The 14124-nt window shown below is 48.2% G+C and overlaps 1 pseudogene; it reads right to left on the reverse strand.

Moving 5' to 3' along the window:
* LOC125438328 overlaps positions 1-13014 on the reverse strand; it is a 50673-nt pseudogene extending 37659 nt beyond the window's left edge.
* Positions 13015-14124: the final 1110 nt, after the last annotated feature.

Genomic DNA, 14124 nt, shown 5'->3' on the forward strand with positions numbered 1-14124 from the left:
GCATTCCAAGCAGAAGATGCTGTCACACTGAGCCACAGAGGCTTGGAGGACGTCATACTTGGCTCAGCGGATGAGTACAACTAGATTTGCCAACCTCCAGGTGGTGGCTGGAGATCTTCCACTATCACCGTGGTGGCGAACCTTTGGCACTCCAGATGTTATGGACTACAATTCCCATCAGCCCCTCCCAGCATGGCCAATTGGCCATGCTGGGAGGGGCTGATGGGAGTAGCAATCCACCTGTATCCTGTATCTGGAGTGCCAAAGGTTCGCCACCACTGCTCCCTGTAAGCACAGAAGGAAAGGAGTGAAAGTAAGAAGGAAATAGAAAGTGAGAGAGAAAAGAAAGAGAGAAAGAGAGAGAGAAAAAAAAAAGAGAGAGAAAAAAGAGAGGAAAAGGGAAATGATTTTTAGATTTACCAGAAGGTTATTTCTTCCCTTCTCCCCATTATTCAGGAAAATAATGGAGAGGAAAAGATTCTGGCAGAAATGCAGCTTAAAAGTCATTTCACAGAGATCATGAAAAGAAGATGTCTTTGTTAAGAGAAAAAGCATTCCAATGTTCCTACATTCCAGAAAGATACATCTTATGCTTGTGTGAAAAGACAAAGCTCATGAAAATAATGTCTTCCACTAAAACATATCTAAAGAAGCACAAGACCAGGAACATAGAAGAAAATAGAAATAAAACATTTTAAATGATTATTTCAACTAAAGGAAATTATACTTATATGTAACTTAAGCCAAGTTTTCTTGAAGACATTTTAGTTATTAAAATTATTAGCTCAGAGAAATAGCAAAGACACTTTGCTTTCTAAAACAGCCCCTATTGTCTCTTCCCACATTCCAAAGAAGAGATACTTTTACTTAGCAATGAGCTGAGAAAGTGTGTGTGTAGAGGAAAATAACTGACCAAAGCAGAGATTAAAAGCAAAGAAAGAGGAGTCAAGCCACGTGAGAAACTATATTCTTAAGAATGCTATTTAACAATGTATCGCCATGATTAACAATGATGGGAATACTGAAACGTCATGAATTGACAGGGTTTGGCTTTGCAACATTTATGATGCATCAGCTGTCTTTATCCTATAAGAACGGAGACTTTTGTATACTCAGCGCGACTCCTCTGATTCTAAAGCAGACCCTCTGAGGGTCCGGAATAAAAATTATTTATTTAATAAGTCCTTGTCGGCTTAAGCTTATTAGCTAACTATTAGTAAACACGTTACTCTGTGGTAACATCCCTGCTACAGAGATTTGCTCGCCTGGAGAAAATGATTGCTTTGGAAGGTGGGCTGGACGGCCGGGGTGGGATCCAAACATTTTAATAACAGGTTCTGATGGTGGTGGGATTCAAACAGTGGGGCCGCCGCACACGCGCCCCTCCAGACCCTGTTGGGCAGGGAGGTTGCTTTAGCTACCCCTTCTCGGCACTCAGAAAAAAATTAGTAACCACTTCTAGAGAAGTGGTGAGAACTGGTTGGATCCCACCTCTACTGTATGGCATTGTGTACCACTGAGGTCCCTCCCCTCCCCAAACCACACCTTCCTCAGGCTCCACCCCCCCAAAATCTCCAGGTATTTTCCAACCCAGAGCTAGCAACCCTAGGTGTTACAGAAGCCAGAACAAAGAGTTTACTCAGGGTAATTGTACAAATACTCCGTTTACTCAGGGTAATTGTACAAATTTGTAATTGTACAAATACTGTGGTAATTGTGCAAATACAGTACCTCTCAAACAGTCAAAATAATGTCTAGCACACAAGTGCCATACTGAATATCACAGCCAATCACTTTGAGCAACCAAGCTTTAAGCCAGTTATCTAATCTGGAGGAACCGGGTTTGATTCCCAGCTCTGCCGCCTGAGCTGTGGAGGCTTGTCTGGGGAATTCAGATTAGCCTGTGCACTCCCACACACGCCAGCTGGGTGACCTTGGGCTAGTCACAGCTTTTCTGAGCTCTCTCAGCCCCACCCACCTCACAGGGTGTTTGTTGTGAGGGGGGAAGGGCAAGGAGATTGTCAGCCCCTTTGAGTCTCCTGCAGGAGAGAAAGAGGGGATATAAATCCAAACTCTTCTTCTTCTTCTTCTTTAGAAGGGAAGAAAGAGGCCAGAAAATAGAAAACACGGGAAAGAGAGACGGTAGCTATGAATCCCTGAAGTCCAATGGAGTCTAGGCTGCCGGGCAGCAAACAGTCTAAAAGAGCTATGCCTACTTGTGCTCCAAACTGCTGCTACAGAAAGTCATGTAGTCTACAAACGGCAGAAGTGCACAACCTAGATGTCTGGCCCCAGTTATAAATAAAGCTGTGGATCAATGAAGGAGCAGAGGAAGCAAGCAAATCTGATGGGTATCCAGACTAGTTAAAAGGGAAGAAGACGTGATCTAGGGCCCTGGGAACAATTTCAACTGGGGTAGAAGAGGAGATGGTTGTTTTGGGGGGCAGGTTTCATCCAGCTGTTGAAATGGGGTAACTGCAGTCAGTTCAAAGAACACGTGAGTTCCCGTGGCAACATCAACAGTGCAGTTAGGTAGGTGTAGCCTCTGGGTTTACCAGTTTCATGGGCCTTTGGATTCCACACTGCATAAATATAACATCTTTAGGACATTATAAAAAGATCTGTTTTGACATTTTGTGTTCCCACAGTGTGGGAGGACGCAAGCGTTATCAACCAAAACGGGTCTTTTCCCCCCACCTGCTGCACAGGCCTCTTGTCAGTTTCACAGTCATGTCTGTCATTTTGTGAGCTGCAGCAGATTCTCTGTGGGGAATCTCCTTGCAAGCAGGCTTTCTCTGCTTGCAATTCATCCATTTGCTGTTTCATTGTAAACAGTACATGAATAAAGTTTGTTTATCTTGGTGATGCCGTGCACGTGTCGTTTTTCCTTTTTGTTTGTTTTGAGGGGATGTTTGTAAAACTATGGCAACATGTGCTGTGTGGTTTCCGGGCGTTTCGCCTGCATCTGTGGCTGGCATCTTCAGAAGATGCCAGCCACAGATGCAGGCGAAACGTCAGGAGAGAATGCTGCTAGAACACGGCCATACAGCCCGGAAACCACACAGCACCCAAGTGATTCTGGCCGTGAAAGCCTTCAACTATGGCAACATGATTAGAGATGCTGCAGTTTGTGCATATTTGTGTCGCTGTAGCTTTGCGGATATTAAACAACAAAAAAAGGAAAAATAGCACGTGCACCAGATTGCTAGACTGAACAAACTTTATTCATCTTTACAGCAAAATCACAGGCAGAGATTGTCTTCAAACTGGGCTGAGGGGAAAAGATCACTAGTTTAGCAATTTTTGAAGATCTTGGGTTGAGAGAAATAAAATGGGCTAAACTCATTTTGGGGAAGAGAGCTGTGTAAAGTTCGTTCCCAAAACAGTTTTTATAACATCCTAAAGGGGTTATATTTGTGCTGTGTGGAATCCACCATACAGTTGGGAGGCGCCTCAGGGATCATCTAGTCCAACCCCCTGCACAACACAGGACACTAACAGCAACCTCCTCCCACTTCCCCACTGACCCATGCTGTATGCCAAGAGAAAGGTTAAAAACCCGCTAGTATCCCTGGGCCAAGTTTGGCCTGGAGGAAAGTTCCTTCCTGATCCTGAAGTGGCAATCGATTGGTATTACTCTGGGCATGTAAGAAAGGGCCAAGAGAGACAAGCACTGATTCATCCCTCTCATGACCAACCAACGTTCACGGAATTGGTAGCATCTATCTGGACCTCTGGACCTCTACCCAAAGTCCAGCTCTGATGGCTTCACTGACAAAAATGGGGTTGGGGAAGAGGAAGAACATGAAGTAAAATTAAGACAGCCGCACAACACTTCCTGCTGCAAGAGGATCTGCTGGCAAGGAAAAGTCATCTCTGCATAAGAACTAACATTTGATATTACAGGAGTGTTGTGGGGTTTCCAGGCTGTATGGCTGTGTTTCAGTAGCATTTTCTCCTGACATTTCGCCTGCATCTCCTGACGTTTTCGCCTGCATCTCACTGTGGAGCCAACAACCCTTTGGTGGAATTCACATACTAATATTAAAGAGAATGGCATGAAACTTAATCCTAAGTAGTCTTACCCTTCTAAACTTATTGACCTCAGTGGACTTATAATGGTGTAACTCAGGTTCTGACTGGACTTCAGAGGATCCTCTGAAGATGCCAGCCACAGATGCAGATGAAACGTCAGGAGAAAATGCTACTGGAACACAGCCACACAGCCCGGAAACCACACAACACTCCAGTGATTCCGGCTATGCATACATTTGATATTACAGTTGCTATCGAGCTATGGATGTAGATGAATGGGACCATGATAAGCAGAAAGACTCAGGAAATTTAAAACAGAGGTTAAAAACAGCATGACTGCATAAATATACACTGATTTAGCTATATATTGAAGGTAGAACCTAAGCAAACTACACATTTAGTTTGTGAAGAATGACTAGCATGTCTCTCCAATATTGGTAGAGATCCTGGGTCAACCAGCTAGGACATGCCACTTTTTTTCCTGAACTGGATTGGGAAACCTGAGAAAAACAGTAATTTCCTGATCGAAAGCCCATCTCACTGACCAGACAGTGGAGTCAATCAACAACTTTTTGGTGGAATTCACATACTAATAGAGAATGGCGTGAAACTAAACCCTAAGCAGTTTTACCCTTCTAAACTTATTGACCTCAATGGACTTAAGCTATAACTCAGGTTCTGGCTGGACTGTAACTTGGGACGTTTCCGCACGGCCACAATGGGGATTGGGTCGGTGTACACGACACCGACCCAACCCTGTGCAAATGGTCCCAGAAACTACCAGGAAGATGGCGCTGCGGAGCACCGTCGCCCGGTCGACCTACCGTCTCTGTGGCCATCGGGCGCATCGCCGAAGCCTGGGGACACCCCCCCTGCCCTGCGCTACTGCTCCGGTATCGCAGGGCAGGGGGGCGTGTCCCCAGGCCTCGGCAATGCGCCCGACGGCCGCAGAGATGGTAGGTCAACCAGTCACAAGGGGGAGGGATGGCGCCTTCGAGCTGCTGCCGTTCGCACGGCAGTGGCTGGAAGCCGCTGTTTTCCGTAAACCTCGCTCAGGAAGCGAGGTCGGAAAACGGCGGCTTCGCACCGCTCGGGAGGCACGAGGGCAGCGCGGCTGTGCCTCCCGTACGAACAGCTTCCTGGGGACGGCGTTTTTGCCATCCCCAGGGCGCTGTTTATGGCCTGTGCGGAAAGGGCCTTGATTTCACATCTTCAACAGCTTTGATCAGCTAGAATGTTTTAGCTTTCCAAACATGATGGGCGTGACCTACTTGATGGAAGGACTGAAGCTGAAGCCACTCAGCTTCTAGCAGAGCAAAAAATACACGCAGCAGAGTTGCTTAAGAAAGTTACTTCTATGTAGAGTTTAAAAATAACGCAGGCTACAGAAAAACATATTTCCAAAAGAAGAAGTCAAAACATAAGTGCTCAAGCACTGGCAAGCAGAAACAGACTTACATGCATACAAAACATGTCACAGCAGATAGCATACCATAACAGCACAGCAACCCTGCAAATAGGAGATAGCAGGCAGCATGTGCAGCAATAGCATTATGGAGAGAGAAACACATACACAAACCTGCATATGAATAGAGTGTTGGAATAAGCGACTTCTGCATGCCTGGACCCTGGGGGGTGCTGTGTATCTCACTCTAACTGTGATGTTGCCTCTCTTGTTTGCCCTCCTTGTCTGGGCCAGGAGACCGCCCACTAACTTCCTTTCTTCCCCATGCTTGCTTCACTTCTGCTCTAGCCTTTGACCCGAGCGCATGGTCAATGGCAACCTGCTCAGTGGGGCCTTTCCCACTGCAGCATCCTCTCACCTCCACACACGTGATGGCGCGTTAGTTGTGCCCACTTGTCGTAGGGAAAGTAATCTCTTTAGACTAGGGTTCTTTCTATCTACCTTTTTCTTGTAACAAAGTTGTGAACTGAAGATGATTGAATAACTGTCAGTTTTACCTTTTACATTTATGTCTCTGGAGAAGTTTCTATAAACTGCACTCACACACACTACTGGGCATATCCATGACTCTAAACGAAATCTAACATAGAGGAGAGAGAGTGAGCGAGCATAGAAGCTAAACCACTAATAAGCAGTTGGTGAAGGTCACCCTTATTAACCAGCTGCACAGCATTAACTTACAATTAAACCCAATGGTGTAACTGACATTGTTCCTAGAAACACAACACATATTGTCAAATATTCTAACACTACTATGGCAAAGGAATCATCAAAAAAAACACCTATTAGGATAGGAAGTGCGTGGTTTGGCAATTAGCTTTCAGCTCAAAGCTCAGAAGCCTTCTGCACACATCTAAATATAGATATATGGCTCCAAATATCTCCTCAGTTACATGATACTGACCACATTTACATGCACATTAGAACAAAAATGGTAACAAAATACATTATCCCGTGGATGGAAAATATACAAAGCAGGTTTTTTTAATCCATATCACCATGCTGGGGGATAACGTAGTGAATCTGTAACCCGGTTTCTTCCCGCTCGGACTTTAAATGTGTTCGGAATTACAGCTGGTACATTTCCCCCCATCTGAGCAATCTGTAGAATGGGGACCCGTTCAGACAGCAGCAACCTCTTCGACACGGGCACAACTCTCTTCCAAGTCACAATTATTTTAACTTTGGGAAGAATGTGGATGGATATATTCATCCTGGCTGTCAATTGCAGAGACTGGATGAAAAAGAAACATCTGAGCATCACTGATAAGATCCTGACCTTACAAGTAATTGTCAAGATATATTTGGGGTGTGTTGATATGCTATGGCACCTTCTGGCACAATTCTGCCCTTGGATCACTCAGATAGACTCTGTCTTCAAAGTGTTTATGGCCAGCCTCACCTATTTCACTGCTTGCAACCTTTGGCTGACAGCTTCCTTGTGCAGCTACTACTGCGTGAAGATTGCAGACTTCAGGCATCCCTTCTTCATCCGCTTGAAACTGAGGCTCCCGGGACTAGTAACCATCTGGCTCCTAGGCTCTATGATTCTATCTTTGGCAAGTAGCCTTCCCTATGTAAGCGGCAACTTGGAAATAGGGTGTAGTAGGAACCTTTCTCATTTCTTCAGAAATGAAAACGTAACTTATGTCACAAGGCTGTTACCTGTGCAAACTTTGCCAGCCCTTGCATGTTCTATAACTTTTACTATCTGTGTTACTTCCGCTGTTCTGTTACTTTTTTCATTTTGGAGGCACCACCAGAGAATGGTGGGCAGTTGGGACGGCCACAGGAGCCCCCAAACCAATACCCACTTCCAGGCAGTGGTCATTATATTGTCCCTTCTCATCAAAAACATTTTTGTTTCCGGTTCTCTCCTACTAGTATTGTCAAGTGACTTGAAAGGGAATTGCACTGTTACTGTTGCAGCCTTTGCTGTTCTACATAGCTTTTTTTTAGTGGAGTCTTTGATATCACTTTGGAGCAATAGGAAATTAAGAAACGAGTTCCGTAAAGCTTTGCATTTTGTGAAGTGCAGAGGATGTACTGTCTAGATGATTTCCATATGCACTGTAGCTGTGTTTTATTATCTCAGGTTCGTGGAAGGCTTTCAAACTCATTGATCCCTGCTAAATCGAGGCCTGCTAGGAAAAAATGTGGAGTAGTTCTATCGTGTGTGTGTATGTATATATGTATGTAATTACCTTATTTGCAGCCTGCCCTCTGACTGGGACTCAAGGTGGATTACATCAGATGAATCTGTGCAATCAGCAGAGAGAGAAATCCAAAGCGTGATGCAGTAGGATTTGACTTGCAGAGCTCTGGAATACATGGAGATATTGCTTGGTAGCCAGAAGAATGCACAGTGTCGTTGCCATTTGTATGTTTGCGGAAGCTAGAACAATGAGACCATCTAACAGGCATCTTCAGAGTAATAAAAAGGACTGCAGAAAGACAGGACCATTGTTGTGTATACCAGACCTTCAATATCAACTGCATTTACTTGATATGAAAACCTCTGGGGTAAAAATATGTCCCTAATTAATTGGGCAGCAGACTTATCAAAAGCTCTCTCCTTTTTTGAAAAACAGACTGCCCAAGCCAGTTGGTGGCAGATGACTCTTCAGAAAAAGCATTGTCCCCTTTTCTCTCATATTTTGGAGGAGCCGGCCGCAGTTCTATTGCCCCCCATTGAAACCGGAACTAAGCTGCCTTTTCCATCTTGGTAGGGCTCTGATTCCATCCTGCCTCTCCTCCCTTCTCCTTTGGCCTTTAGACCGGGCGCCTGTGTGTGTGTTTTTACACAACCTTTGTTGTTTAATTTGTATTTATTGTTTTAATTGCTGCTGAATTTTAATGAGTTAGATTTTATGTTATATTGATTTACTGTTCTGGAAACAGTCCTGTTGTGAGCCGCCTCGAGCCCTTCGGGGATGAGGTGGCCTATCATCATCATCATCATCATCATCATCATCATCATCATCATCATCATCATCATCATCATCATCATCATCATCATCATCATCAAGAATAAGAATAAGAATAAGAATAAGAATAAGAATAAGAATAAGAATAAGAATAAGAATAAGAATAAGAATAAGAATAAGAATAAGAATAAGAATAAGAATAAGAATAAGAATAAGAATAAGAATAAGAATATGTATTTCTAAGGGCTCAAATACATAATCCTGACTCATAGTTTACGGTTGCACAACCAGACTCACAGTCAGATATACACGGGGGTAATTCACCTTAAACAGTACTTGTGCCAGGCATGGCACCTGCCCATGGCACCTGACTACAAACCATTCAGGCCTCAAGGCCACCCCTGGTCAGGGAGAACATCCTTTCATATACCTATCTATCATATGTTAATGGACCTTTTGTTCTAAATCTCTGTGCTTGGTAACATAGCTAAGTAGACGACCTCATCTTGGACCTCCGGAAGGGTGGAGGAAGGAGCAGAGGCTTCAGGCAGAAGACCATCACTTGGTCTTGAGACATTCAGCTCTCCAAAACAAAGCTTTTCACAGCTTGTTGTTGTAACGAACCAGTAACGTCCAGGCAAAAGCAACCGTTCTGAGTTCTTTATTGAGCTGGCATTCTTAGTCAGATACAGGCGATGCGGGATCTGGAGCCCCAGATCTCAGTCACAAGCTTTTACAGAGTGTCAAAGCAGGTTCCCGCCAAGACAGTGTAAACAAGGCAGAGTTTCACATAGACTAGCAAGCAAGTAAGAGATAACCGAAAACAGCAAAATTCCCCTTCCCAGGCAGAAAGCCAGAAACCTCCGGCGGGAACCTCTCAAGGTCGGAACGCACACACTCACCACAACCTTACAGTTGTTCTATTAATCAGTGGGAAGATGGGAAGGGGTTTTCGAGAAGGGAATAAATGTGTCTACAGGAACCAAGATCCCCAGATCTGTCTTCCTGCTGTCTGAGTCCTTGTCGTCAACCCAATAAAGGCTTCTGATTTCATATCCAGAGTCAATTTTTTTTTATCATTCTGCCAAGACCTAACAACGTTTGCTCACAGCTGAAAGGGAGGTGGGGGAGAAAGCACTTCCATTTTCTCTCCTGCTCCACAAGGCACTGTTTACGGTTAATTCCCCCCAAAGTAGTCTGACTGTGATTTCACTTGTATACTCATGATCTGAAACATGTCAGCCAAATTGTGTATTAGAGCCCTTAGAAATACAAGTGAACAGCCAGTTTGGGGCAGGGGAAGGTGTAGGGGAGAGAAAGTGGATCAAGTTTTCTGATCCCATCGAGATAATTCTTTACACAACTCCACTTAGGACCAAATGCAAATATATATACCAGGAACAATATACTGCCTAAATATATCTTCAGAGCCACTGGAGTTAGATTCCTTTCTTGGAAATGAAAGAAAGCTACGCTTTCTATATACAACATGCTGAGAAAACACCTGGTCCCAGAACAGCCAAAAAAAAAAATCATCAGCACCTGAAACAGACCATTGGATAAATCAAAGCTTAGAAGCCAATACTGGTTACCATACTGTGATGGACCTAAGCATCGTGCAATGGCAGAAAAGTGTGACTGTAAAATTCTAATCCCTCATAGAACCTGAAAGAGTGATTGACAGGCTGGGAGTGGGTGGAGTTAAGAAGGCTGATGGGAATTCTGATGGGAATATAAGGATTTGAACTCTGAGATGCAGAGAGATCAGATGTTTATCGTGTCTGCAAATAGACCTGTGGTGCTGCCAGGGAGAGAGTATTGGGGGGAAGAGGACCATACTCTAGCCGTGGAGGGGAATTATCTTCTAGGGAGAGAATAATTCCTACCCCAGATTCTAATAACAGCTAGATCATCTTCTGGACAGCATGGGTAGAATGCAGGGAACTGACTGTGAGAGTTTGTGTCAGAGAGGGACCAATCTCAAGTTTGGAGGCAGATTTTACACTACGAAAAAGAAGAATGTTTATCCCTAGTTCTAAGGAGGAATTGCTTCAAATGCTGTCAAATGATCCTAAAGTATGGGGAAGTCTGAAGGGAATGTGAATTGAGTGAATCACTTTTCTCTATAGTTTATAGTTAGCATATGAACCAACATCTACAAGTCTACCTTTTATTTCAAAGTATTAAGAACTTGGTGACAAACTGAAATCATATCAAACAGCAAAAGACCATCTGAGCTGTACCTCAGGAAAATCTTCATACCTGTTGTGGAGAAATGGCTCCTTCCCCCCCCCCCCTTCCGTTTCCTTTTTGCCTTCTGAGGGTGGGAACCACCAGGGTGAATCCTCTCCAATAACCACACTGGACACTTAGCTGGGATAAACATTTGGCCATAGCCATTTTATTAGCCAACCACAAAAACAGAAGCGTGAGGCGTAGCATGGGTCTTGATCTGGCCTGTCTGTTTCATAGCGAAGTTCCAATGGGCGGATGCCCTGTATTGGGCCCGCTCATGAAGGGCTCTGCCGGGCGGACGCTCCTGGCAAGAGGTGATCCCCATTTTGCCGGCTCGGCAGGGCGGTTGCCTCTTGCCGCCATCGGCACTCCCAGATCATTACCCATGCGCCACCGCCAAACGGCTATGACAGAAAAATTGCAACAACCGGACAAATCCAGGGAGAGGTGGGTTAAGACCGTCAGCTGGCTGGCGAAGCACATAGCCAGAACAAGGAGGAGCTTCCCTTTAAAGGGTCAATCCTGCCCTCCCCTCGGTGGCGGCACGCCAGCCCTTGCCCAACATGGCTTTCGGGCTTAGCTTCGCCCTCAGTTAGGCGAAGCGTCACCATCAGCTCACCCGTCCCACCCCCAGAGGCAACCGCAGCCGGTGGGTGATTCACAGCTGTCTTTGCCTTCTGAGGGTGGGAACCACCAGGGTGAATCCTCTCCAATAACCACACTGGACACTTAGCTGGGATAAACATTTGGCCATAGCCATTTTATTAGCCAACCACAAAAACAGAAGCGTGAGGCGTAGCATGGGTCTTGATCTGGCCTGTCTGTTTCATAGCGAAGTTCCAATGGGCGGATGCCCTGTATTGGACTTCGCTCCGCTGAAGGGCTCTGCGGTGGGGCAGCTCCTGGCAAGAGGTGATCCCCATTTGCCGGGTTCCGGCAGGGCGGTTGCCTCTTGCACGCCATCCCGGCACTTCCAGATCATTACCCATGCCACCGCCACAAGAGCCGCGGGCTCGCCTGCCCGGCTCCCCAAACGCCTTCCTAATGCTTGTCCAGTCCTGCAGCGCTCCCCGTATTGCGCGCAACCACAGGTCCATCCCTTGTTCAGACAGATGGACGCCATCCTCCCGATAAATAGCCATTTCCCGAAAGGAGATGGCCGGATGGGCGATGTTCCTGCCGCCAGCCGCCAAAACGAACCGGGAGACTGCCCGGCAGATCTTTTTCCTGGCTGGCGCTTCATCCCACAAGCTTCTGGCCAGCGCCCCGCGCCATACCCGCCTTTCCAGCAGCTGGGACCAAAAAATCACGGTGCCCGGCAGAAGCAGGGGCAGTGCCGCGAGACTGGACAGTATGTCGTGGAGAAGCTGTATCCGCTTCATCTCGGGCAAATCGTTTTCCCCCAGCTGGATGATAACCGCGTGTGGGGTGCCACGATGTTCCCGGGTCTGGCGGAGCTGTTGCAGGAGCGATGCCCAGCGCATGCCTCGAATCCCCACCCAGTGAACAGTCACCCGTGGTTGCAGGCCCAATGACTCTCCCCATCCGGAGGTAGCCGCGTAGCGAGATGCCCAATGCACGATGCTGTGGCCCACGATCCAGACCTGCCGGCCTGCCTGACCTGTCAGGGCTTAAACGAAGAGAATTAGTGGGAGGGGAAAGGTCGAACATAGCTCTTGTATGCGGAGGATCGCCACCTGCCCAACTCCTGTATCCCTGGTCCGGAATACCCCCCCAGGACCGCCGCCGTAGACGCTGCTCCGATCCGGAAGGAGTGCAACCCACGTCTGAGTAGGTGGAACCCAGCCTGGCCAGGGCCATCGCGAGCACCCCGCCAGTTGGTAAGGAGAGAGGGGTGCGATCCTGATGTACGAGGAGCACCCCGTCCCCCGCCGGGCGGGCCGCCAGATAGGCCCTAGAGGTGGCAACTGGGCAGGATCCGCTCCCGGGGGCTGCTAGAAGGGTCACCCTGCACCCCCTACCCCGCTGGTCGGTCTTGGACCGTCGGAGCCAAATCTGCACACTGTGGTCCCCGCGCAATCCGGACCCCAAGGCCACCCCACAAAGGTCCTCCGAGGAAGCCACCAGTTCGCTGCTGCGGAAGGCCCCCCAGAAGGCCAGGGAGAAAGCCGCCCTGAATAGCAGCGCTTCGTATCCGGTCAGGCAGACTTCGTCGAGGGCCCCCATGAGCCGGCCAAGGAGGTCCGTGGATATGGGCTGCCGGCCATCGGCCGGGCGTGGGGCAACCCTGCCCCATCCCCTCAGGGCCCGTCGCGCCGTGAAAGAGGACGACGGGTCCCGGATGCCCGCCGCCTGACAGTAGAAGGAAACCGCTGCCAGGAAAATGCGCATAGTCCGGATAGCCCTCCCTCTGGAATGGAGCCTATCCAGGTGCTGCAGGACCGCCGGCTCACTGAACTGTCCCTGTCCGTGCCCCGCTGGAACTCCGCTGTCAGCCCAGAACGTGTTCAAGGCCCCGCGATAGGCCCTCTGTGTCGCCGGGGCCAGGGAGTCCAGTACGCCCTGGATCAGTGATCGGCGCCAAGGCTCCACAGCTCCTGAGGGAAGGAGTCCGGCTGGCTGCGGGCTCCCGGCGCCAGGGCCCGAAACCTCTCTTCCTGGAAGCGGGACAGTGCGTCTGCGATGCCGTTCTCGGTCCCTGGAACATACTTAGCCACAAAAGTGATGTTATTGACTAGGCAGTGTGTCACAAACCGCCGGACCAGGCGCATAACTCTAGGGGACCTGGAGGACTGTTTATTAATGACCCGCACTGTGGCCTGATTATCACACCAGAAGAGTACCTTCTTGTCCCTAAATAACTGTCCCCAAATGCAGACTGCCACTAGGATAGGGAAGAACTCCAAGAATGTGAGGTCCCTCTGAATGCCTGAGTCCGCCCACCCTGGGGGGATTAGCGTTGTGCCGCAGCCGTTAGTAAACTGAAACCCTAGGGCCCCGCGGCATCGGATTGACCTGGAAGTATGGAATCCGGGCGGAAGCCTGGTCTGCCACATGCTCACCCCGTTGAAGTGGTTCAGAAACGCCGCCCACACCCCAAGACCCTCTTTAATGGCCCTGGTAACCCTGACGCGGTGGTGTGGGGCCCGTACCCCCCGGGTGGCCTGGGCCAAACGGGCACAAAAGGGGCGGCCCGGAGCCACAACCCTGCATGCGAAATTCAGGTGACCCAGAACGGTTTGGAAATCCTTCAGCGAACATTTTTTCTGCGTCCCCATCGCTGCCATGAGGGATCGGAGCGTGGCCACTTTGTCATGGGGCAGCCGAGATGTACCGGCTATAGTATCTAGGGTGATCCCCAGGAACACCAAAGATGTAGCCGGGCCTTCCGTTTTTTCCGGCGCTAGGGGGACCCCTAGTTCCGCCGCGACTTCCTGGAAGGCCCGCAACCTGTCCCCACATTCGCTGGAGGTCGCCCGGCCAGCGAACAAAAAATCGTCC

This window comes from Sphaerodactylus townsendi, linkage group LG01, assembly GCF_021028975.2.
Source record: "Sphaerodactylus townsendi isolate TG3544 linkage group LG01, MPM_Stown_v2.3, whole genome shotgun sequence".
Lineage (NCBI taxonomy): Eukaryota > Metazoa > Chordata > Lepidosauria > Squamata > Sphaerodactylidae > Sphaerodactylus > Sphaerodactylus townsendi.